General features: G+C 48.3%; 1 long non-coding RNA gene and 1 pseudogene across 1 annotated transcript; both read right to left on the bottom strand.

The window, feature by feature from the left end:
* Positions 1-4,824: 4,824 nt before the first annotated feature.
* Positions 4,825-11,157, bottom strand: LOC146180129 (uncharacterized). Its single transcript, XR_014700956.1, has 3 exons — positions 11,136-11,157; positions 9,666-9,791; positions 4,825-5,087 (listed from the first exon to the last, which is right to left on the bottom strand). It is a non-coding gene; the product is annotated as an uncharacterized LOC146180129 (long non-coding RNA).
* Positions 11,158-15,419: 4,262 nt separating this feature from the next.
* On the bottom strand, positions 15,420-17,182 carry LOC146180128 (uncharacterized; annotated as a pseudogene).
* Between the last annotated feature and the right edge of the window lie 506 nt (positions 17,183-17,688).

Raw genomic sequence — 17,688 nt, 5'->3', positions numbered from 1 at the left:
TCGTGATTTTGGAACCCCGTGCGAGCGGTTCCCTTCAAATAGAAAATCAGATTGGCCAGCATGATGGTCGCGTCCCAGTGATTGTTCCTTCTGCATCGCTCGTATTCATCCAGCCAGTCGCAACATCCGTCTTGTCTTTGCCATTGAAGATGGGAGGGTGGCGGAGTTTTGTGAGGATGAGTGGCTGCGCCGATGTTGTTGCGGTGGTAGGAGCTGCCTCAGAGGTCATAGTGGCCGTTGTTGACATTGTGATCCCAGGTAGGTGGCGGCCACTGCGCAAATCCAGCTTTCGGCTGCTTGAATGGATTTATGTGTGCACACGGGGATCTTTAGTCACCTCCACCAAGACGATCTGTGGCAAGGTTAGTGCAGGAAGGTTATTCCAGGATGACGCAGCACAAAAAGCACAGAAGCACAGCAGCGTCAACCTTCTTCTAGCACCAAACGTTGCTATCACTTTGTCTTCTTCTGTGTCACTATTGCTGATTGTTGTCTTCTTTAACGTCCAACAATGCAGGGCATATATGTCACAATATCCTTCTTTAGTAGGCTTGCTTTACATTCTTCACATTTTTACAAGTAACGAGTTTTACCCCACCGTGGTGGTGCAGTGGTTATGCCGCTCGGCTACTGTGGCCAAGAATGTGCAATCGAATCCCGGCTGTGGTGGTCGCATAACGGCGAAAAGCAAGATGTCCGTGTGCTGTGCAATGTCAGTGCAGGTTAAAGAACCCAAGGTGGTCAAAATTTGCGAAGCCCTCCACAACGGCATCTGTCAGCCCGAGTTGCTTTGGGACATTAAACACCATAAACCAAACCAGAACCATTCTAAGAGAGTTAACTGCTGAGCTAGTCTGTGTTACACTGAATACCCTGTAATTATGGCAGAACCATTTCCCATGCCAATCATTAGTCAATAACAGTTTTTGTCTCAATGGAACCAAATAACATGCAAACTTTGGCACCCCTAATTTTTTAAGCATGGTGAATGAGGGGAAACACTACAAAACCTGATTTCCATGGAAGTTTCACACATTTAGAACAGAAAAATTCTGCAGGCCACTTCTTCAGTTCACGCGACACTCCTTTAGTGCGAAAAATCTGCAGCTTTTCAGAAGATGTGGGGATCGTGTAAAAACTTCCAACCTGAATATGTTGATGGCCAAAGATGAACTCGGGTGTTATTTCTGTCACATTTACAATGTGGTCATTTTTTAAGCAGACAGCATGAGTCTTTCTCAACACCAGTTTTCAGTGATGAGACACCTGTTGGCAGCACACATTGTGGGGGTTCTATTGAGGGATGGGCCAGCTCAGAGAGCCTGCGACTGACCTGTTCAAGTGGCTTGCTGTTTGTTCTGAGAAGTGCTTTTAGCTGGCCCAAACTGTTCTCAAAAGGAAATGCACTAACTCTGTCCAGTGGGCCATACAAAAGGCAGTCATCTGCAATGTGGCACATCATATGCACATTATAAACTAAGAGATGTGGACCATAAAGCAAGGCTGCTTGCTGAGCAAAGTACTGAAGGAGCCGTGAAGCGTAGCTGTTCATTTCAATGCACAGCACTTCGTGCAGCAAAATGCGTATGGCAACATGTAAACAGAGGAAGTGCTGGTAGCAATCTTTTTGCAGCAGGTCACGCAACAAAACAGGACCAATGTAAAGCAAGAATGCCCTAAATTCAACGGCCTTCCAACTCTCCAGCTCGTCGAGAGACCTTGGTTGCCGAGCAAATTCAGTAGGCAGTTTACTCGCCTCCAATCTTGCGCTCAACATTCTTCTTTGTTGTGCTCCAAGACGATGGGGCAAAGGTCCTGATATCCATGTGTGCAAGAGCTTGCGGACAACTCCTAAACACACTGAATGCATATAATCAATAGAAAACTGTTTTACCATGTCAATGCGGAGTTCAATAAGTGGACTCACTCCATGGTGGTGGCCAGGGTCTGCCATAGCTCGAAATGAGTCATCGGTTCTGTGCTGAAAGGCAACGCATATCGGAAATGTCTGCCGACGGTCAAATCGTTCACCTTTTTGACTACAGCGATCGCAACCATAAAATCCCATGTGCCCTTTTATGCATTTGGTATACGACCTAGCTGGCGTATCACATATTATGGCAGTTACGGAGATGCTGTAATGTGTTCCATGAACATCTATTCCTGCCACCTCTAGGTCCTTCACTTCATCAATAAAGGGCCGCAGAAAGTCCTCAATGTTAGTTGGCTTTTTTTGTCACAGTGAACAGCAACGACAAATGGTCGGTTGTGTACACAGTTTGACACACGACATAGCACACCCAAAAGCTGACAGAAGAACTTTTGAAGATAGGAAGACCATCTATATTCACATGAAGTTCGATGCTGTGGCTCTGTTGCGGGCGGAGGCCTAATCTCACGCGGCTTTCAATTTGTGGTTTTAAGTCAAAATATACGACATTTTGCACGTTTGCCTTTCTCTCTGTTTTCAGCAGAGTCCTTGCGTCACTTGACACTGGATGACTAAGCCTCTGGAAAAGTAAGCAGAGATCATTGATGGCCGAGTGCGTCAACGAGTGTTTGAGAGCAATTTCCCTCAGTTCGTCGCGGACGTTGACACATGAGCCACTTGCTTCTGGGCCAGAAACGTCACTAGCAGCATCCGAATCTCTCAGCTCTTCAGCGGCCACGGCACGTTCTTCGGCAGAGTCTTCGGAGAAGTTCTCAGAGGTGCTTACTGAGCCAGAACTTTTATCATCATAGTCCTGAGCAGACTGCTCTGCCAGATATGGGCTTCTCTGGAAGTCTACGCGTGCGCCTGAACGGTCAGCCGGTTCAATGTCACGGCCGGTAGCCTCGCGCATAGTGGATGTTTCTGGTCCATTTCCGTCATTTGAAATGTCACGAAAAAAGTCATTGACCTCTCACTGCAATCGCCGGTATTTTTCCCACTTGCTCATGATTTCCTCTTGCTCTGCAGCCACAAAAGCTTAAACCAGCTTGCGAACTCCGGCCACCAACACAACCACCCGTCTACGATGTCAGTCACGGCGCACTGCAGTGCACTCAGTACACACACTAAACACTCACTAAAATACTGCACAAAACAGGACAATGCACTATACCACGCACTGAAAACACTCGCAGTAGAGATGAGACCACGCAAAAGACAAAGCGATAAACAAGGGAAGGGCAAATACGACAGCAACACAACCAAACACAATGAAAACAATGATGAAAACTACGGATGGGGATTGGATTGAATTCGTTCCGTCACGTTGATTCGTGGATGGTGGCGCGCAGAAACTCCTTGGTATGCATGGTTTCCGTGATTTTTAGCTGTCATTATAAAGCTAAATTCAGATTATACTTTATCATGCCTATTATTTTTATATGTAGCGGGAACAAGAGGTTTAAAAAAATGCCGTAGTAGCATTTGAGCAGACGACGCTCTGGCGTTGATGATGATGATAAACTTGTGGCCATGCCGCCATACTCTTTGAATCGGGTGGACACTCACACAGTACTCAGCCAGAGTGCAAACACACACCAGAGTTGCACAGTTACGCATACACTGAGTTACGCAGTTACACACACGCACACACACACAATCAATAGCTGCCACCGATCGGCGGCGCACTGTCTTCCACCACTCTCTTCTGAGCAGCGTCACCTGTCGACAAATAGTGGATATATATATATATATATATATATATTTATATATATATATATATATATATATATATATATTGTTATTGGTAAATGATTAGGAAAGCATTTACATGGCATTGTTCTCGTCGTTCGTTCAACACATTTATTCAACGTCGTTTTTGTGGCGCACTAGCTTGAGCGCCACTAGAGAGCCTTTGTTGTGTATGCGTGAATTTTAGTGTGCCATAAGTGAATAGCGTCTGTAAATAGCATTTGTCTGATTTTTGTTGATTTTGTTCTCATGTCAAGACCAGGCAATAAAAAAAAACAAAGTTTTTGTGGCGCACTGGATTAACACCAACCACCTCTGTACTGATGCCACTGAAACATCTGTTCGACTCCTGTGTTTTAATTCTTTTGAATACCTTTTTTTTGCAATTGCCTTCACCGTAATTATTTCCTGCCTTCAGTGAGTGCGTGTTAACTTTAGGTTGCGTTCACAGACGCCTTTCAGTAACAATCGCCGTTTACAGTGAGTGTATGTTACCTTCAGGTTGCGTTCAGAGAGACCTTTCCGCAACAATCGCCGTCCCAGACGGCCATAGACGTCCGACGGTCGACCGACGGACGTCCGTTTTCGGACCTTCGGACATCCGACGGAAGTCCGGTTATGTTCGATATATGTACAGCGTACGTCCGTCGGACTATCGTTCGTGGATCCGGATCGCGTCCCACGGACGTCCGACGGGCAGCCGGAGGCGGACATTCGGACGTTTCCCGGAACATGCTTGCAGGGCCCGCTATTGGTGTAAAAACTTGCCAATAACATTCGTGTAAAGCTCAGCAAGCATGTGCCATGGAAATTTCAGTCGCATACTAGTGCTCTATGCCTTTGTCGTGAGAGTAAAGCAGACAATAGAATATGCAACAGGTTCAAGTTTCCTGTTGTCTGCTTTACTTTCACACACAAAGCACTGAACAGTAGTGTGCAATTAAAACTTCCATCAAAGAGGCACATATGCTAGCTGAGCTTTACACAAATGCACCATTCCTGAAAACATGCTAAGTGCATAGGCATACCAGCATGCGAGGTTGTAAAGCATTTTTTTTGGCTTTATTGCAAAAACTGCATGCATAAATTGTCTACACTAAAAAAATATCAATGTTAAGGAATGGCATGGTAAAATGCAGGCCAACTGGAGTATTAAGGATCTACTTGAATAATTTTTTTTAATTATCCTTGGCCGTGACAGCTCTTCCCTTGGGGAGGTGGTGGAGGAAAAGGTATTTAATTTATTGAAACCTAATATTTTGGCATTAGCGAGGAGATGATATAGTTCTCTGTGGGCGGCCTCCGCAGGCCGGGATTCCAGGAGCAGTTACTATCCTCTGCATTTGCTCGATCAGCTGTTGCTGGTCTTTCAGGCCTAAGATGGAAAGAACAGGCTGGGCTCCCCCTGCAATGAAGGAAAAATGAAATTCAAGTTATCTGTGCTGAACTTTGATTACACATCTCCAAGGGCAACTGCCAGTTTCTCTCAATTGCTTTTTCCAGATGGCACTGTACGCATGCATCTCCATTCAGAACTGTCGCATACTATATAGAAAGGTCATATAACTGCAGCAAAACCCGTGCAGAATAACAAAAGATACAAACGTAGTTTGACCAGAACCTGGCATTCAGTATTTTAATGTTTTTATGTCGTCTTTTTGAACATGCCACTCTGACCAAACAAGGCAAGTTATGCTTGCTGCTATGCGCCCTCAGCAATGTCCAAGGCATGGAGTGCACATGCAGAGAAACTAAGCATAAAGGATGCTGTATATGAACATAAAGCACAGCCAGAGCATTGCAGTATTACACAGGTACGCATTGGCGGCAGAAACCTGCATTTTTAGCGGTTTAACAGGCAGATTTCTTAAGTCATTGTTCCTGCTCTGAAAAAAAGTGATCAATAATAACATCATTTAAAATTGTTACCTTTTTGTTCTGTAAACTGCACATTTCGCTGGTTTCCATGTACCCTCTACCGAAGACATTCCCTGGGCGTGTCGGGGGTATATCGACATCAACATCTAGGCTACAAGCGTCTAGAAAGCGTCTCCTTAGAGCAGCTGCGACGAAGTAACTTATCTGATAACATGCAAGCTGCTGCAGCAAAATAAAGACAGAGATTTGACATGTGGCTAAAGCCCAATGTGAAAGCATAGCCCGCCGCAGTGACTGCGCAGTGTTCATGCTTCTACAAGAGTTAAAAGTAAAGTTATTTGTTTACCCATAGCGCTATATGTGACATTACAATAGCAAGGCTTATAGTTACACAAAACACAAAAAGCTGACAACCACAAGCTCTTGATGTATTACCGGCAGCATGCAGCATGGATGTTAGTTACTGAAATATGGTTGCATAATTCTGGCAACCAGCTGTGCATGTATGTCATGGATTTCTCAACTACGCACAACAAATTACAAAAAAATAATGGTATTTATAAATGCAGCCAGCTGTTCACAAGAAACACTGTAGCTTTTTTATGGGGAAGGTAGTGGGCGCCAAAGAATCTGCCCCTGTAAAGGCGCCTAATTTGCCCCTATGTAATATCGGGGACAAGTGTGTGGACTACACAAACTGCAATCAAAGCACATAACTTTCACATCGACCAGGAAACTCGGACCATACTTGTCGATGTGAAAGCTGAACGTTAGTTCTTTCATGTGTGCAAGAGAAATAAGGTCACAATTCGTTTACATCGCGATTCTAGTCTAAAATCTAGACATACTGTCCAGAGACTTTCGCCCCCGCAGTATAAGCCACCACTTGGGTAAGAGATTAGTAAAAGAAGTGTATGAAAGACATTAGTGCTGTTGGACAGCCATAGCTATAAAAATGGTAAAAAGCAGTACATTGGAGTACTGCCTAGGGCATTACAAAAGCAAGAGTTAGTGTCCGCTGGTCCTCATTTGAACGAACAAAAAGAGGGGGAAGAAATCTACCTCAACTACATGTTTTGAGTGACACCAAGCCGCAGTTAGTATTAAAGATATCACACAGTTTTGTGGAAGATTTGGGAGCGCTTTGCTGCTTTCTTACAGGATTGGACAAAAGAGCTCACCAACTTCAGAAAGGCACGTTATATAGAAATGAAAATAGTGAATTTACTGCATCTGGCCACAACAACTTGCACACGGAGAGGAAGATGAACTGAAAATTTTATACATGAATGTACGTATTTACAACAGGTGAAACAATGAACATGATCTATGCCGAAGAGGAAAGAGATCAAAATCTAGCTCGGAACGAGTTCTCCAGGCCGCGGGGCCGTTTCATTAACTTCGGGACTCCGCCCACATTTCTCATCCCCAATGACAACGAACTCACACATGACTGGCTAACAAACATTTTGGCATGTCTTTCCACTTTCATAAGTTCTTCACCCTCTCCCTAATACAAGCAATGCAAAAGGGACAACAAATTCGTTTCACAACAAACGGAATTTAGAGAATGGACCTCGAAATGATTGGCTCACTAGGTCACATGCCAAATTCTCTCCCCTAGGAAAAAAAAGAAAATAAATAATTAGAACCCATCAAAACGGTGTCCCACGTGCGCAACCATTGCCCAAAGCTTGCATCCTTGGCGGCTCCTTTTACAGGGCAATTATTGCAATTATTGGCGTCCGAGTCAGCACCATTGCGGACCACATCAGAATAGCCAACCCACATCCTCCCGCTTCGCATCATACCGTCACTGTTACACACTTGCCCTTTTTCAACGCCGCCATCTCCCACCATTGTTGACATCCAGGGTTGGAATCCTCAACGAGACCCCACTCAGCGCGCCTGCACTGAATAATTGTCACTTTTATGGGCTCCCCCACAAGGAAGAGGGCCTTACACCCTTCAACCTGACAGTTTTTTTTTCTTTGAACGATAAGCAGTTCTTGCAAAAGAGGTGCTCGTTTCAAAGCTGTGCTGCCTCCGGGTGATATGTCCAGTCAGCGTACTAAGGACCCCTTAGTACGCTTAGTACTAAGGACCCCTTAGTTGTATACTGTTCGTAAGCTCCTTAAATAAAAATGAGCCCCCTACATGACACAGCAACGAGAACAAACTGCCTGTCCCCGCGTCTTCGAGTGCGACAGCAAAGTCCTCGGAAGAGGGGACTTCTTTCCCTCTCTGCCTACGTTTCCGTTAAGCACTGTAGCTGCTGTAGCTGCCTCTCTGTGCGCGTCTCTCCGCCTCCTGTCCGAGGGCAAGTGGGAGACGGCCGCAACTGGGCATTGAACAGGTGACCCAATAAGAGCAGACTAATAATGGTGCCTAGCATACCCACCGATCCCTTAAAGAAATCATTAAAGAAATGAAAGCAACACATCAGATAACGCTACAATGTTTCTAAGTGCAAAGTCGACAACTCCAAGTCATATAAATATATGTACATCTCCGCACATTAACTAGACAGAAACAGTGCAGAGTAAACTAATAATTCAGTGTCTAGCAACGCTATTAAAAGGGGATAAAGGCCACGGGGGACTGCGATTATTAGTACCGTTTTGCCTTTAAACAACAATAACATATTTGTTGCAAGCTTAAAATCAAAGATTGACACCTGTCCCACCCACAGCAATGGAACATACATCTGACTCAAGTCTGCAGAGAAAGAGCAAGCTAGACTATTGCAGACACACCCTTGGTTATTTTTCTGGCATTTCTGAGGGTGAAGAATCTGACTTGTCAGTAGCATGTATATGAATACGAATCCTATGACAGTAGATGCATCAGATTTTCTGGAGTGGCTTTTCTTTGCTGACCACATATGAGATGAGGTATAATTTATCCAACTTGGCCTAGGTTTACTCTATGAATAACAAAGCTATAGCAGGTACACGGTCGTCCACTCAGGCTGAACATGCGAGTGCGTGGCATACACTTTTTGAGATGCCACTGCATCCATCGCAGCTGCACACCATAGCGAAGAGGCAGACAGCGGGAAGTACCAGCCTCTAGTCCCTCTACCACCACTGGGGTCCTAAACTAGGGACCCCTTGTTTTTGTCAGAACAGGCCCCCTCAGGGTCAGCTAGTGAGTAACCTCCTGTATTTGTATCTGATGGCAATGTTTTCCACCACCACCCACAATACGCAGCTGCGCATCATAGCAGATGTGAAGCAACAGCTCCTGGTCCTTCTATGCATAAGCCACTTTGCCTTGATGCATGCCTGCACACCATAGTAAAGAGGCAGACGACATGACGCAGCAGCTCATCGTACCTTTACACATGAGCCCCCCCCCATTGTACTTCGATACGCACCATAGCAAATATACAGACTACGCCACACAGCAGCTCCTGGTCCCTCTATGCATAAGCCATTTTGCCTCAATACGCACCTGAGCACCTGAGCGAAGAGGCAGACGTGAAGCTGCAGCTCCTGAGCCTTCCATGCACAAGCCACTTAGCATCAATGCACGGCTGTGCACTGTAGTAAAGAGGCGAAGACGTTAAGCAGCAGCTCCTGGTCCCTCTACACATCAGCCATTTTGCCTCGATGCGCATCTGCACACCGTAACAAACAGCCAGATGTGACAAAGAAGCTCCTGGTTTCTCTACACATAAACCACTTTGCTTCAATGCACGTCTGCACACCGGAGCAAAGAGACAGATGACGTGAAGCTGGAGCGGCTGGTTCCTCTACGCACAAGCCACTTAGCCTTGATGCATGGCTGTGACGGATGCATTGCTATTTTGCAAACTGCATGCCACACATTCCCATTCAAGCTAAGAGTGGACGACTGTGTAAACGTAAAATACTGGTTATTTACTTCAATGGACAATGACAAAAAGTAACATGGTGGACAATGTAAAAAGAATTTGCTGCATACAGTTTGTTGAAACCAGTTCTACATCCTACATGTAAACAAGCTAAAACCTTAATGTCGAAGGGATGTCCTGTGTGTTTAAAATCATCACGCTCAAACAACTTCAACACTGACAATCATGATTCAATATTAATAATATAGATAATAATACAATACTCACTTTTAGCCATACCAAAGAAATGAGAATGCAAAGGGATGTTGCTGTTTTTCCCCAGTGGATGACAGTTTTCCATGTTCAAAGTGCTGCTTCCTGTTGGCCTACGAAATCGGCTACAGCAAATGGCATCTGAAAAATTTTTGGAAGCCTCATGCTAGTCTTCAACGAGAAAAGCATTGCCATACAGAAGCAGAACACAAATACTTTTACAACACACTAAAAGCACCAACTGCAGTGCTGTTTTTAGGATGACTAGGTAGAGGTTTTGCTGTAGCAAGCCAAATGTTAGCCTTCAATAAGGAAAGCATTCCCATAGAGAAACAGAACACAAAAACTTTTACAACACATTAAAAGCATCAATTGCACAAATGCTTGTAAGATGACCAGGTACAGGTTTCTGCTATAGCCCACATCATGTGACCAGCGGTTATTAGAAGCCTTGTATGTGAGCATGATGCCCTAGATTAAATTTATGGCTATCACTGTATTAACAAGCACGGGTTTAAAGCTACTTTAATATGATAATCTAAGAACATGGTAAGAGCTTTCAGTGCGAGACATAAGCTCAGTATCATGCACTATAAGGTGCTGCATGGCTCTAGTGTAGCTTTGGCATTATTTCGCTGTTAATAATGCAGTGAAGTTCTGAGGAGCCTTTGAATATCTGTAAGGACAAAGCAACAACAATTTTGTTTTCATCTCACTTTTGCTCAACTCGTGTTTTTTTTTTTTCTTTTTGAGCCCGCGGCTTGCATGGCCTCCCAGTATGCCTGTTTTGCATAAAAGAAGGCGTTGCAGGCATCAGAGCTCACAGCCCAACTGTATCGCGGCGGCGGTATGTCAAATTCGTTCCAGAACAGCGCAGAACAACGGGTCAAGAAAGACAAGTGCTGACTTCTTTTTTTCTCTCATCTCCTTGTCCGGTTCTTCTGCGCGGTTCGGTCCCACATGCATAACCAACATGCGCAAGGTGCTGTCCTGGTTTGTCAAAGCTGAAGGAGAGTACTAAACCTTTAGTTATTTAGTAGCTACAGCCGTTCCTTCTAGAAACTGTAGTTGCCGTAAAGCTCGAGAGAGAAAGATCAGCGGCTGTCCATGAAAAAAAAAAAAAACTCGCGACGTTTTCACAAGTGTAGGCATGTCGCACGATAGGCTCGAGGAGTGCGAAAGTTTTCTCGTATAGTTTTTACAACTCAGCACGTTTCGCATGGTTAACAAATTAACTCCTTTAAAGCTCGGGCAGGCACTCCTTTATCAGAGACAGAGAAGTTGCGCGGCTTACTGGCGCAGCGTCCAGTAATGCCGAGAAAGATGGCCCTCAGACTTGAGGCTGCACTTTAGTCGGCGCGGAGCCATCCTGTCAGTCTCGCCTAAAACACTCGACCGTTCGGCTGTTTCCTTACCCAAAAGCTCACCACTATCGGTGCATCGAAAAGTTCCACTAAAGAAACAAAAGTTCGGTGAAATACTTACTTTGGAATCGGCGGGTGAACAAAGTGTGCCAGGTGCATCAAGCCACAGCAAAAACAATGCTAGCAGTGCATTACAGACGTAGGTATTTGTAACTGCGCAGAAAATGCAGAACACGGAAACGTGAAGCCATCTTCCATGACTAAACTTCAACTTGTCAGGTGGATTGGATTGGCTCATTTCAGATTTTTTTGAGGATAGGTTCGGTTTCGTTCTTTTTGAGCTTGCTGCTTCCTCCGTCTATATTCAGCCACTGATTAAAATTTCACCGAAGCATCATGATAAAAAAATGTTTAATGGTCATTTAACTTTTAATCAAAAATTTTTGATGGAAGAATTCAACGATGAAACATGCGGAAAATAAAAAAAAACTGTTTCATGGAAACGCTTTCTATCGCATCGATTCGCTCTGGCATCATATAATGTAGACTTGACGGCATTACTGATTTATACGCAGTTCAGACGAGCACGACGACTACAAACTATATCATAGCTGTGTAAAAGCAAATCCAGTGGCGGACGTACGGCGGCTGTGCGCTGGGCGAACGGATTCGACCATCCTCTTTCGTACGTACGCCGGAATACCGGCGGACGTCCGAAATCGGCCGCCGAGTTGCGGCCGAGTTCGGTTGTCCGTCGGACGTCAGTGGCGTGTGTGTGTGTGTAAAACCTTTATTGGGAGGAAGCTTGAGGTAGCCGGAGCAACCTCACGCAAACACTAGGTGGGCTCCTCATTACAGGAGCCCATTGGCGACCGCTGCGGCTAGGGCTCGGTGAACCAGGGCCTTCTGGCTTGCCAGATCGGAGCAGCCGAGCAGGGCTGCCTCCCAGTCCTCCCGGGTGGGATTGGGTTTGGGGGTGAGGTTCGGGGTTGACTGACATGCCCACACCATATGGAAGATGTCCGAAGACTTCTCCGCACAGTGCGGGCACTTTCCTGTACAGGCAGGATCAAAATGTTTTAAAACTGCCGGGCACAGCAGCGTTTTAGTGTAAAGGCGGAGGAGTGTGCGTTCCTCCACCTTTGTAAGACCCTTACAAGGCTTAGGATAAATTGCATGGCCGAATTGAAATAATTCAATAATTTCTCGAAAAGTGAGAGCCGGATTGGGTTCGAGATCCGTATCATAAGGGTCTGAAGGCGTTGCCCGGAGAGTGAGCGCGCGGGCGGCGGCGTCGGCCGTTTCATTGCCTTCGAGGCCCATGTGAGCTGGAGCCCATACAATCGTTCGAGACGCGGGGGCCCCGAGGTAGTCACTGTTTTGAAGGATGCGGTGCGCAAAGAGAGGAATGTACCCCTGTTTAATATTTCTGCAGGCCCCTCTCGAGTCGGTGATAATGACTCGTGAGTCCTTGTCTGCGGCGGCTAACGCGATGGCAACTTCTTCCGCATGTGTTATGTCTTGAGCTCGGAACGTTAGGCCATTCACCGTGATTTTTTGATGGACGACTGCGGCTGTGTACCAACCCCCATGGTGAGGGCCGGAGGCGTCCACGTAGAAAATTCCGTGTTTGTTCCCATAGTGACGGGCCAGTGCCTCCGCCCGCGCAAGGCGCCTGCCACTGTGGTCGTCACGTGTCATGTTGGCCGGAAGAGGGCGTACGTGCAGGGCGTATCTCCAGATTTCAGGAATGCGTACGCGCTCTTCCGTAAATGTTGGGTGGTGGATGTGTAGTCGGGCTAATAGGCGGCGTCCCGACGGCGTTTTTGAAAGTCTTGTGTATTGATTAGTCAAGTGCGCCTCTCGGAGCTCCGCGAATGTGTTTATCATCCCCAGACCCATAAGACGCTGGTTGGATGTGTTGATCGGGAGATCGAGGGCACGCTTGTACATCTTTCTGAGAATCACTTCGAGAGCGTTCTCATCAAATCTGCGCAGGTGGAGGTAGGGAGTCGAGTAGAGTACTCGACTGGTCACGAATGCATGCGCCAGCCGCAAAGCGTCTGTGCACCGTAACCCCCCGCGTTTGTTGGAAACCCGGCGCACCATCCGGCCTACCTGGTCCCCCACCTTGCGCAGTTTTGCTAGTGTTGTATCAGCCCGTCGATGTTTGTGGATAAGGAGACCAAGTACTCTAATCTCATCGTGTTCGGGTATTGGACCGCTGGCCAGGGATAGTTCCATTTTTGTGGTGCACTTAGGCGGCGGGCGAATGTGCACAAATTCGGATTTGGACGGTGAGCATTGAAGACCGCAGCGGCGGGCGTAAGCCTCTACGATCTGCGCCGCTTGCTGCAGGTTGGCCTCAATGTCTCCAACCGATCCGTTTTTGGCCCAGATGGTTATGTCGTCGGCGTACAGCGCGTGCTGGATGCCTTCGACCGTCGCCAACTGAGCCGGGAGTTTCATCATGGCCAGATTGAAAAGTAATGGCGAGAGGACCGCGCCCTGTGGGGTGCCTCTCGTTCCCAGTTTATATGGGCCGTGTTCTTCGTCTTGTATTCGGATGAAAGATTGCCGATCTGAGAGAAATTGCTTGATGTACTGAAATGTGTTATGTCCACAGTTCGTCTGGGAGAGATGTTGCAGTATGATTTCGTGTGTGACATTGTCGAAAGCCCCCTTCAAGTCAAGGGCGAGTACTGCCTTATCTTTGAAGGGATATTCGACAGGGTTGAGAATTTCTCGATCGAGTTGAAGCAGAACATCCTGAGCGGACCTTTGCGGGCGGAAACCGAACATGGTGTCTGCGAATGTACTTTTATTTTCCAGAAACCCAGACAGCCTGTCCCGCACCATGGTCTCCATCAGCTTTCCCGTACAAGACGTGAGGGAGATGGGGCGGAGGTTGTCTGTGTTTATGGCTTTGCCGGCTTTCGGAATGAAAGTTACCAGGGCGGTCTTCCATTCAATTGGCAGAGGTGCCTCACCAAGCCAGATCGAGTTGATGAAAGCGAGGAGGGTTTCGTAGGCGGGGTCGGGAAGATTGGCAAGCAGTTTCACAGTTATCTTGTCCCGGCCCGGTGCTGTTCCTCGTTTCATTTTAGCCAGGGCCGCCTTCAGATCATGCAACTGGAACGGTTGATCCAGATCCGCGTTCTCTGAACCTGCATACGAGTACGCGGGTCCTCCGGGGTCCTGCTTAGTGCAAAGATACTGGTCGCGCAGTTTGCATGCTAATTTTGATGTATTTCCATCGAAGCTATGAATAGCTCGTTGGAGATGTTTTTGTGTCTCGGCGCGAGTTTGAGTCGGGTCAATTAGGGCACGAAAAAGGCGCCACATGCTCCGGCTCGACATTTGTCTGGCCGCCGTGTTGCAGCGGTCTACCCAGTTTGAGTCGGCGAGTTGGGCCGCGTACTCTGCCGCTCGCTGAGTGAGCTCGGCGATACGAATTTTGAGCTTTCTGTTATGTTTTTGGCGTCGCCATCTGCGGACGAGGCTGTGCCGCGCTTCCCAAAGGTGCATTAGGTGGTTGTCCACCTCTGGAGTGGCCTCCGAGAGCTGAATTTGTGTTTCCACCGAATGAAGATGTGTAACCAATCCTTGTGCCCACGCGTGGTATCCTTGTTCGTGGATAGAGGCCGAATTGATGTAGCTTTGCCGAAACTTATTCCAGTCGGGTAGCCGAGCTTGTGCGTGGGGTCTTGCCAATGGTTTAGTTCTTACAGTGGTATTGATAAGGCAGTGGTCACTACCGAGGGTTTCCTCGGTGTTGATCCATTCTGCGTGTACAATGTTTTTGGTAAAGGTGAGATCCGGGCATGTATCCCGGGTCACTGAATTACCCATCCGTGTTGGATATGCAGGGTCAGTGTGAAGAGTCAGGCCCAGCGTGGACGCGAGTTCCGCTAGCTTGCGTCCCCGCTTCTCTTCACGCACGTATCCCCAGAGTGTACTGTGGGCGTTGAAATCACCCACAATCACCAAGGAGTCCCTGCCCGCAGCCTTTAGAGCGCGGCTAAAGAGTGCTGCGAACGTTACATTTTTGAGTCTGGGGGAGCAGTAGATGTTGAGTACGTGGAGTGGCGCATCTTGTTTCTTGAGCGGAAGAAGTGTCACCATCACGTAGGAATATTCAGTGTCAAGTTCTAAGTCAACTAGAGTAGCCGTATAATTTTTATGCACGCAGACGCAGGAAGAGGGGTCCTGCTGAGAGGTGATGTAATTTGTGAGGGTGACGCCACTCCCTGGCTCCTGGAGGCCAACCACCGCGGGAAGAGAGTCGAAAGTTGAAAGGTAAAGTCGGAGATCCGCCCTCTTTGCGCGGGAACGGAAGCCCCGACAGTTCCATTGGACAATTTGGACGGGGGTGGCCGAATTGGTTCTTGGGGAGCGCTTGATCTTAGGGCTGCTCGCCATGGTCATTTAGGCTGAGGAGGGGTTGTATTGACGCTGCTCCGGAGTTAACACTCGCGGGAAGGGGGCATCCTCCATACCGGAGAGCGAGCAGTTGTCGTCATCGTCTACCTCAGGGGTGCGTCTAGAAGTTTTGTTAGGACGGCCGGCTAAGGGACCGCCGGGCCTGCGCGAGGAGCGTAAGGAATGCGCAATTTGTTTGGCAATCATCGCGGGGATTGTCTCTTGCAATTTGGAGATGGCGTTGACCATCATTGAAATTTGATTTTCTTTGGCAATGAATCGTGCCTCCGTGGCCCCGAATCGGGCCTCGAATGCTGCCTCCAAGCTTGTTACCGCATTTGGCACCACGAGCTCACTCTCCATTACCTCAGCCGCGGGAGGCGAGGGCGGAGAAGACTGGTTAATTTTGGATTCCAATTCGTTAATTTTCTTAAGCAGCATCTCGTTTTGGGCCCTGAGTGCTGCTATTTGATCTTGCTCGGCGCTACGCGCCCTTGGGAGGGGAGTGGAAAGGGGGGAGAGAGAAGCAGCCCCACCCGAACCGCTCAACTGGTGTCCGTTTTTGACTGCGTTGACACAGGCCCTGGTATCACCGCGCGTTTCCGTCGTTTGTTTCGCCAGTCCGCCGTGTGGTGGCGACACCTTCGATGGTCGTTTTTCAGCACCTCCTGTAGGTGGGTTCTCGATGTTGGTGATTTCCTGGCGAGGCTGATCGCCGGGAGGCCCAACATGGCGGCGTTTCTTCTTGGGCGCCACTTTTTTCTTTTTTATCTTGGGTGTGCGGAATTTTGCCGCACAGTCGCGAGAGTTGGTGACATGGGGGCCACCGCACACAGAACACCGCGGAACACAGTTGTGAGGAGCCCGCACCCCCTCCACTAGCGGAGCTTGGAATCCGCAGAGTCCACAGGTGTCAGACTGCAAGTTTGGACATGCATCCGCGCGATGCCCGACGGCCCCACACTGGCCGCACGCAGGAATAGTTTTGTAATAGTTTCGCACAGAGACGACCATGTTGTCATAGTGCACGTAACGGGGCTTCTATTTACCCGCGAAAGTGATGCGTGCCTTGTTGGATGTTCCGAATTTCCGGATTTCCAGGATGGTGCCGGCGCGCCAGCACACTCTGTCTTGGAGAGTTTCTGTGGTGTCCGAGTTACGGACCACGATCACGCCGTGGCATATGTTTCCGCCGTCTTGTCTCAGGTAACCCCGAAGCGGGATCGACCCCTTCTCGGTGTTTACTGCGAAGTCCCCGATGAGCAGGTCGGCCGCCTCGATGTCCGGGGTATGCACAATGATGATGTTTTGTTCTCGTGAGGGTAGAACGGAGACGGCGCTGGCCCGTTTCAGCCCGAGGTACGCCGAAATGGCAGTGCCGTAGCCAGTTTCCGTGAACGCCTCGTGAAGAGAAACACTTTCTCTGGGCTTTATGACTATAACGTAGTCTTCAGGAGCCGGTTTGGGCATTGGACGCGGCTTCCACTTCGAGAACGCCTTGTCCTTGCTTCCCGTGGCGCGCGTCGCGGGAGCGTTCATGTTTCCAACCGACGAAACGGCGGCCGGGGCGGCGCCGAACGCCGCCATCTGGGCTTTGTCTTGGGAGCGGCGTGCAGCCGCTTGAAGTAAAGCTTGACTCCGAATTTTCGGGATCACCGTCGAATTCGTATCTCCGGTGGCGGGTACCGAGGTCCACAACATTGCCTCAGGGTCGTAACCGCGTATTTCATCCGCGGAAGTCGCCATTTTTTCCTCGGAGGGCCGATTCCGCCAGGCCAGGCGTCGGCGACGCCGTTAGGCTTAACGACGGCGCCAACGTGGTCGGTCGAAAAATGGCCGTAGATTTGAAGAAAATCGGCCTACCTGGACGACTTTTGTATCCAGTTGTTCCGCTTGATTTTTCGGATCGATCGATGCCAGTTTTGCCGGGGTAGGATGATTTGGGACGCGGCCCCAGCCGTAAATTGGCGGAGCCGAAACACACGCGTCTGCTCTCGTCGCGCGCTCGCAGCGCCCCCCCCCCCCCCCCCCCACGTCAGTGGCCGTCTGGGGTTTAACTCGCTAAGAGCGCCGTCTGCTCCAGTGCGCCTACGGAATATGGTTTGGCATACACGGACGTACGCGCATTCAGATCATAATCTGAATATTGTACGTGTCTGCGGCCTCACCTTCAGTTCATGGTCTGAGTCGTGAGTGAGGCGTCGGACTCGAATTCAGATCGCGATCTTAAGTTGATAGCGCGGGCTCAGGCT

This window comes from Amblyomma maculatum, chromosome 9, assembly GCF_055883805.1.
Source record: "Amblyomma maculatum isolate TAMU_Amacu chromosome 9, ASM5588380v1, whole genome shotgun sequence".
Lineage (NCBI taxonomy): Eukaryota > Metazoa > Arthropoda > Arachnida > Ixodida > Ixodidae > Amblyomma > Amblyomma maculatum.
This window is presented reverse-complemented; position numbering and strand designations above follow the sequence as displayed.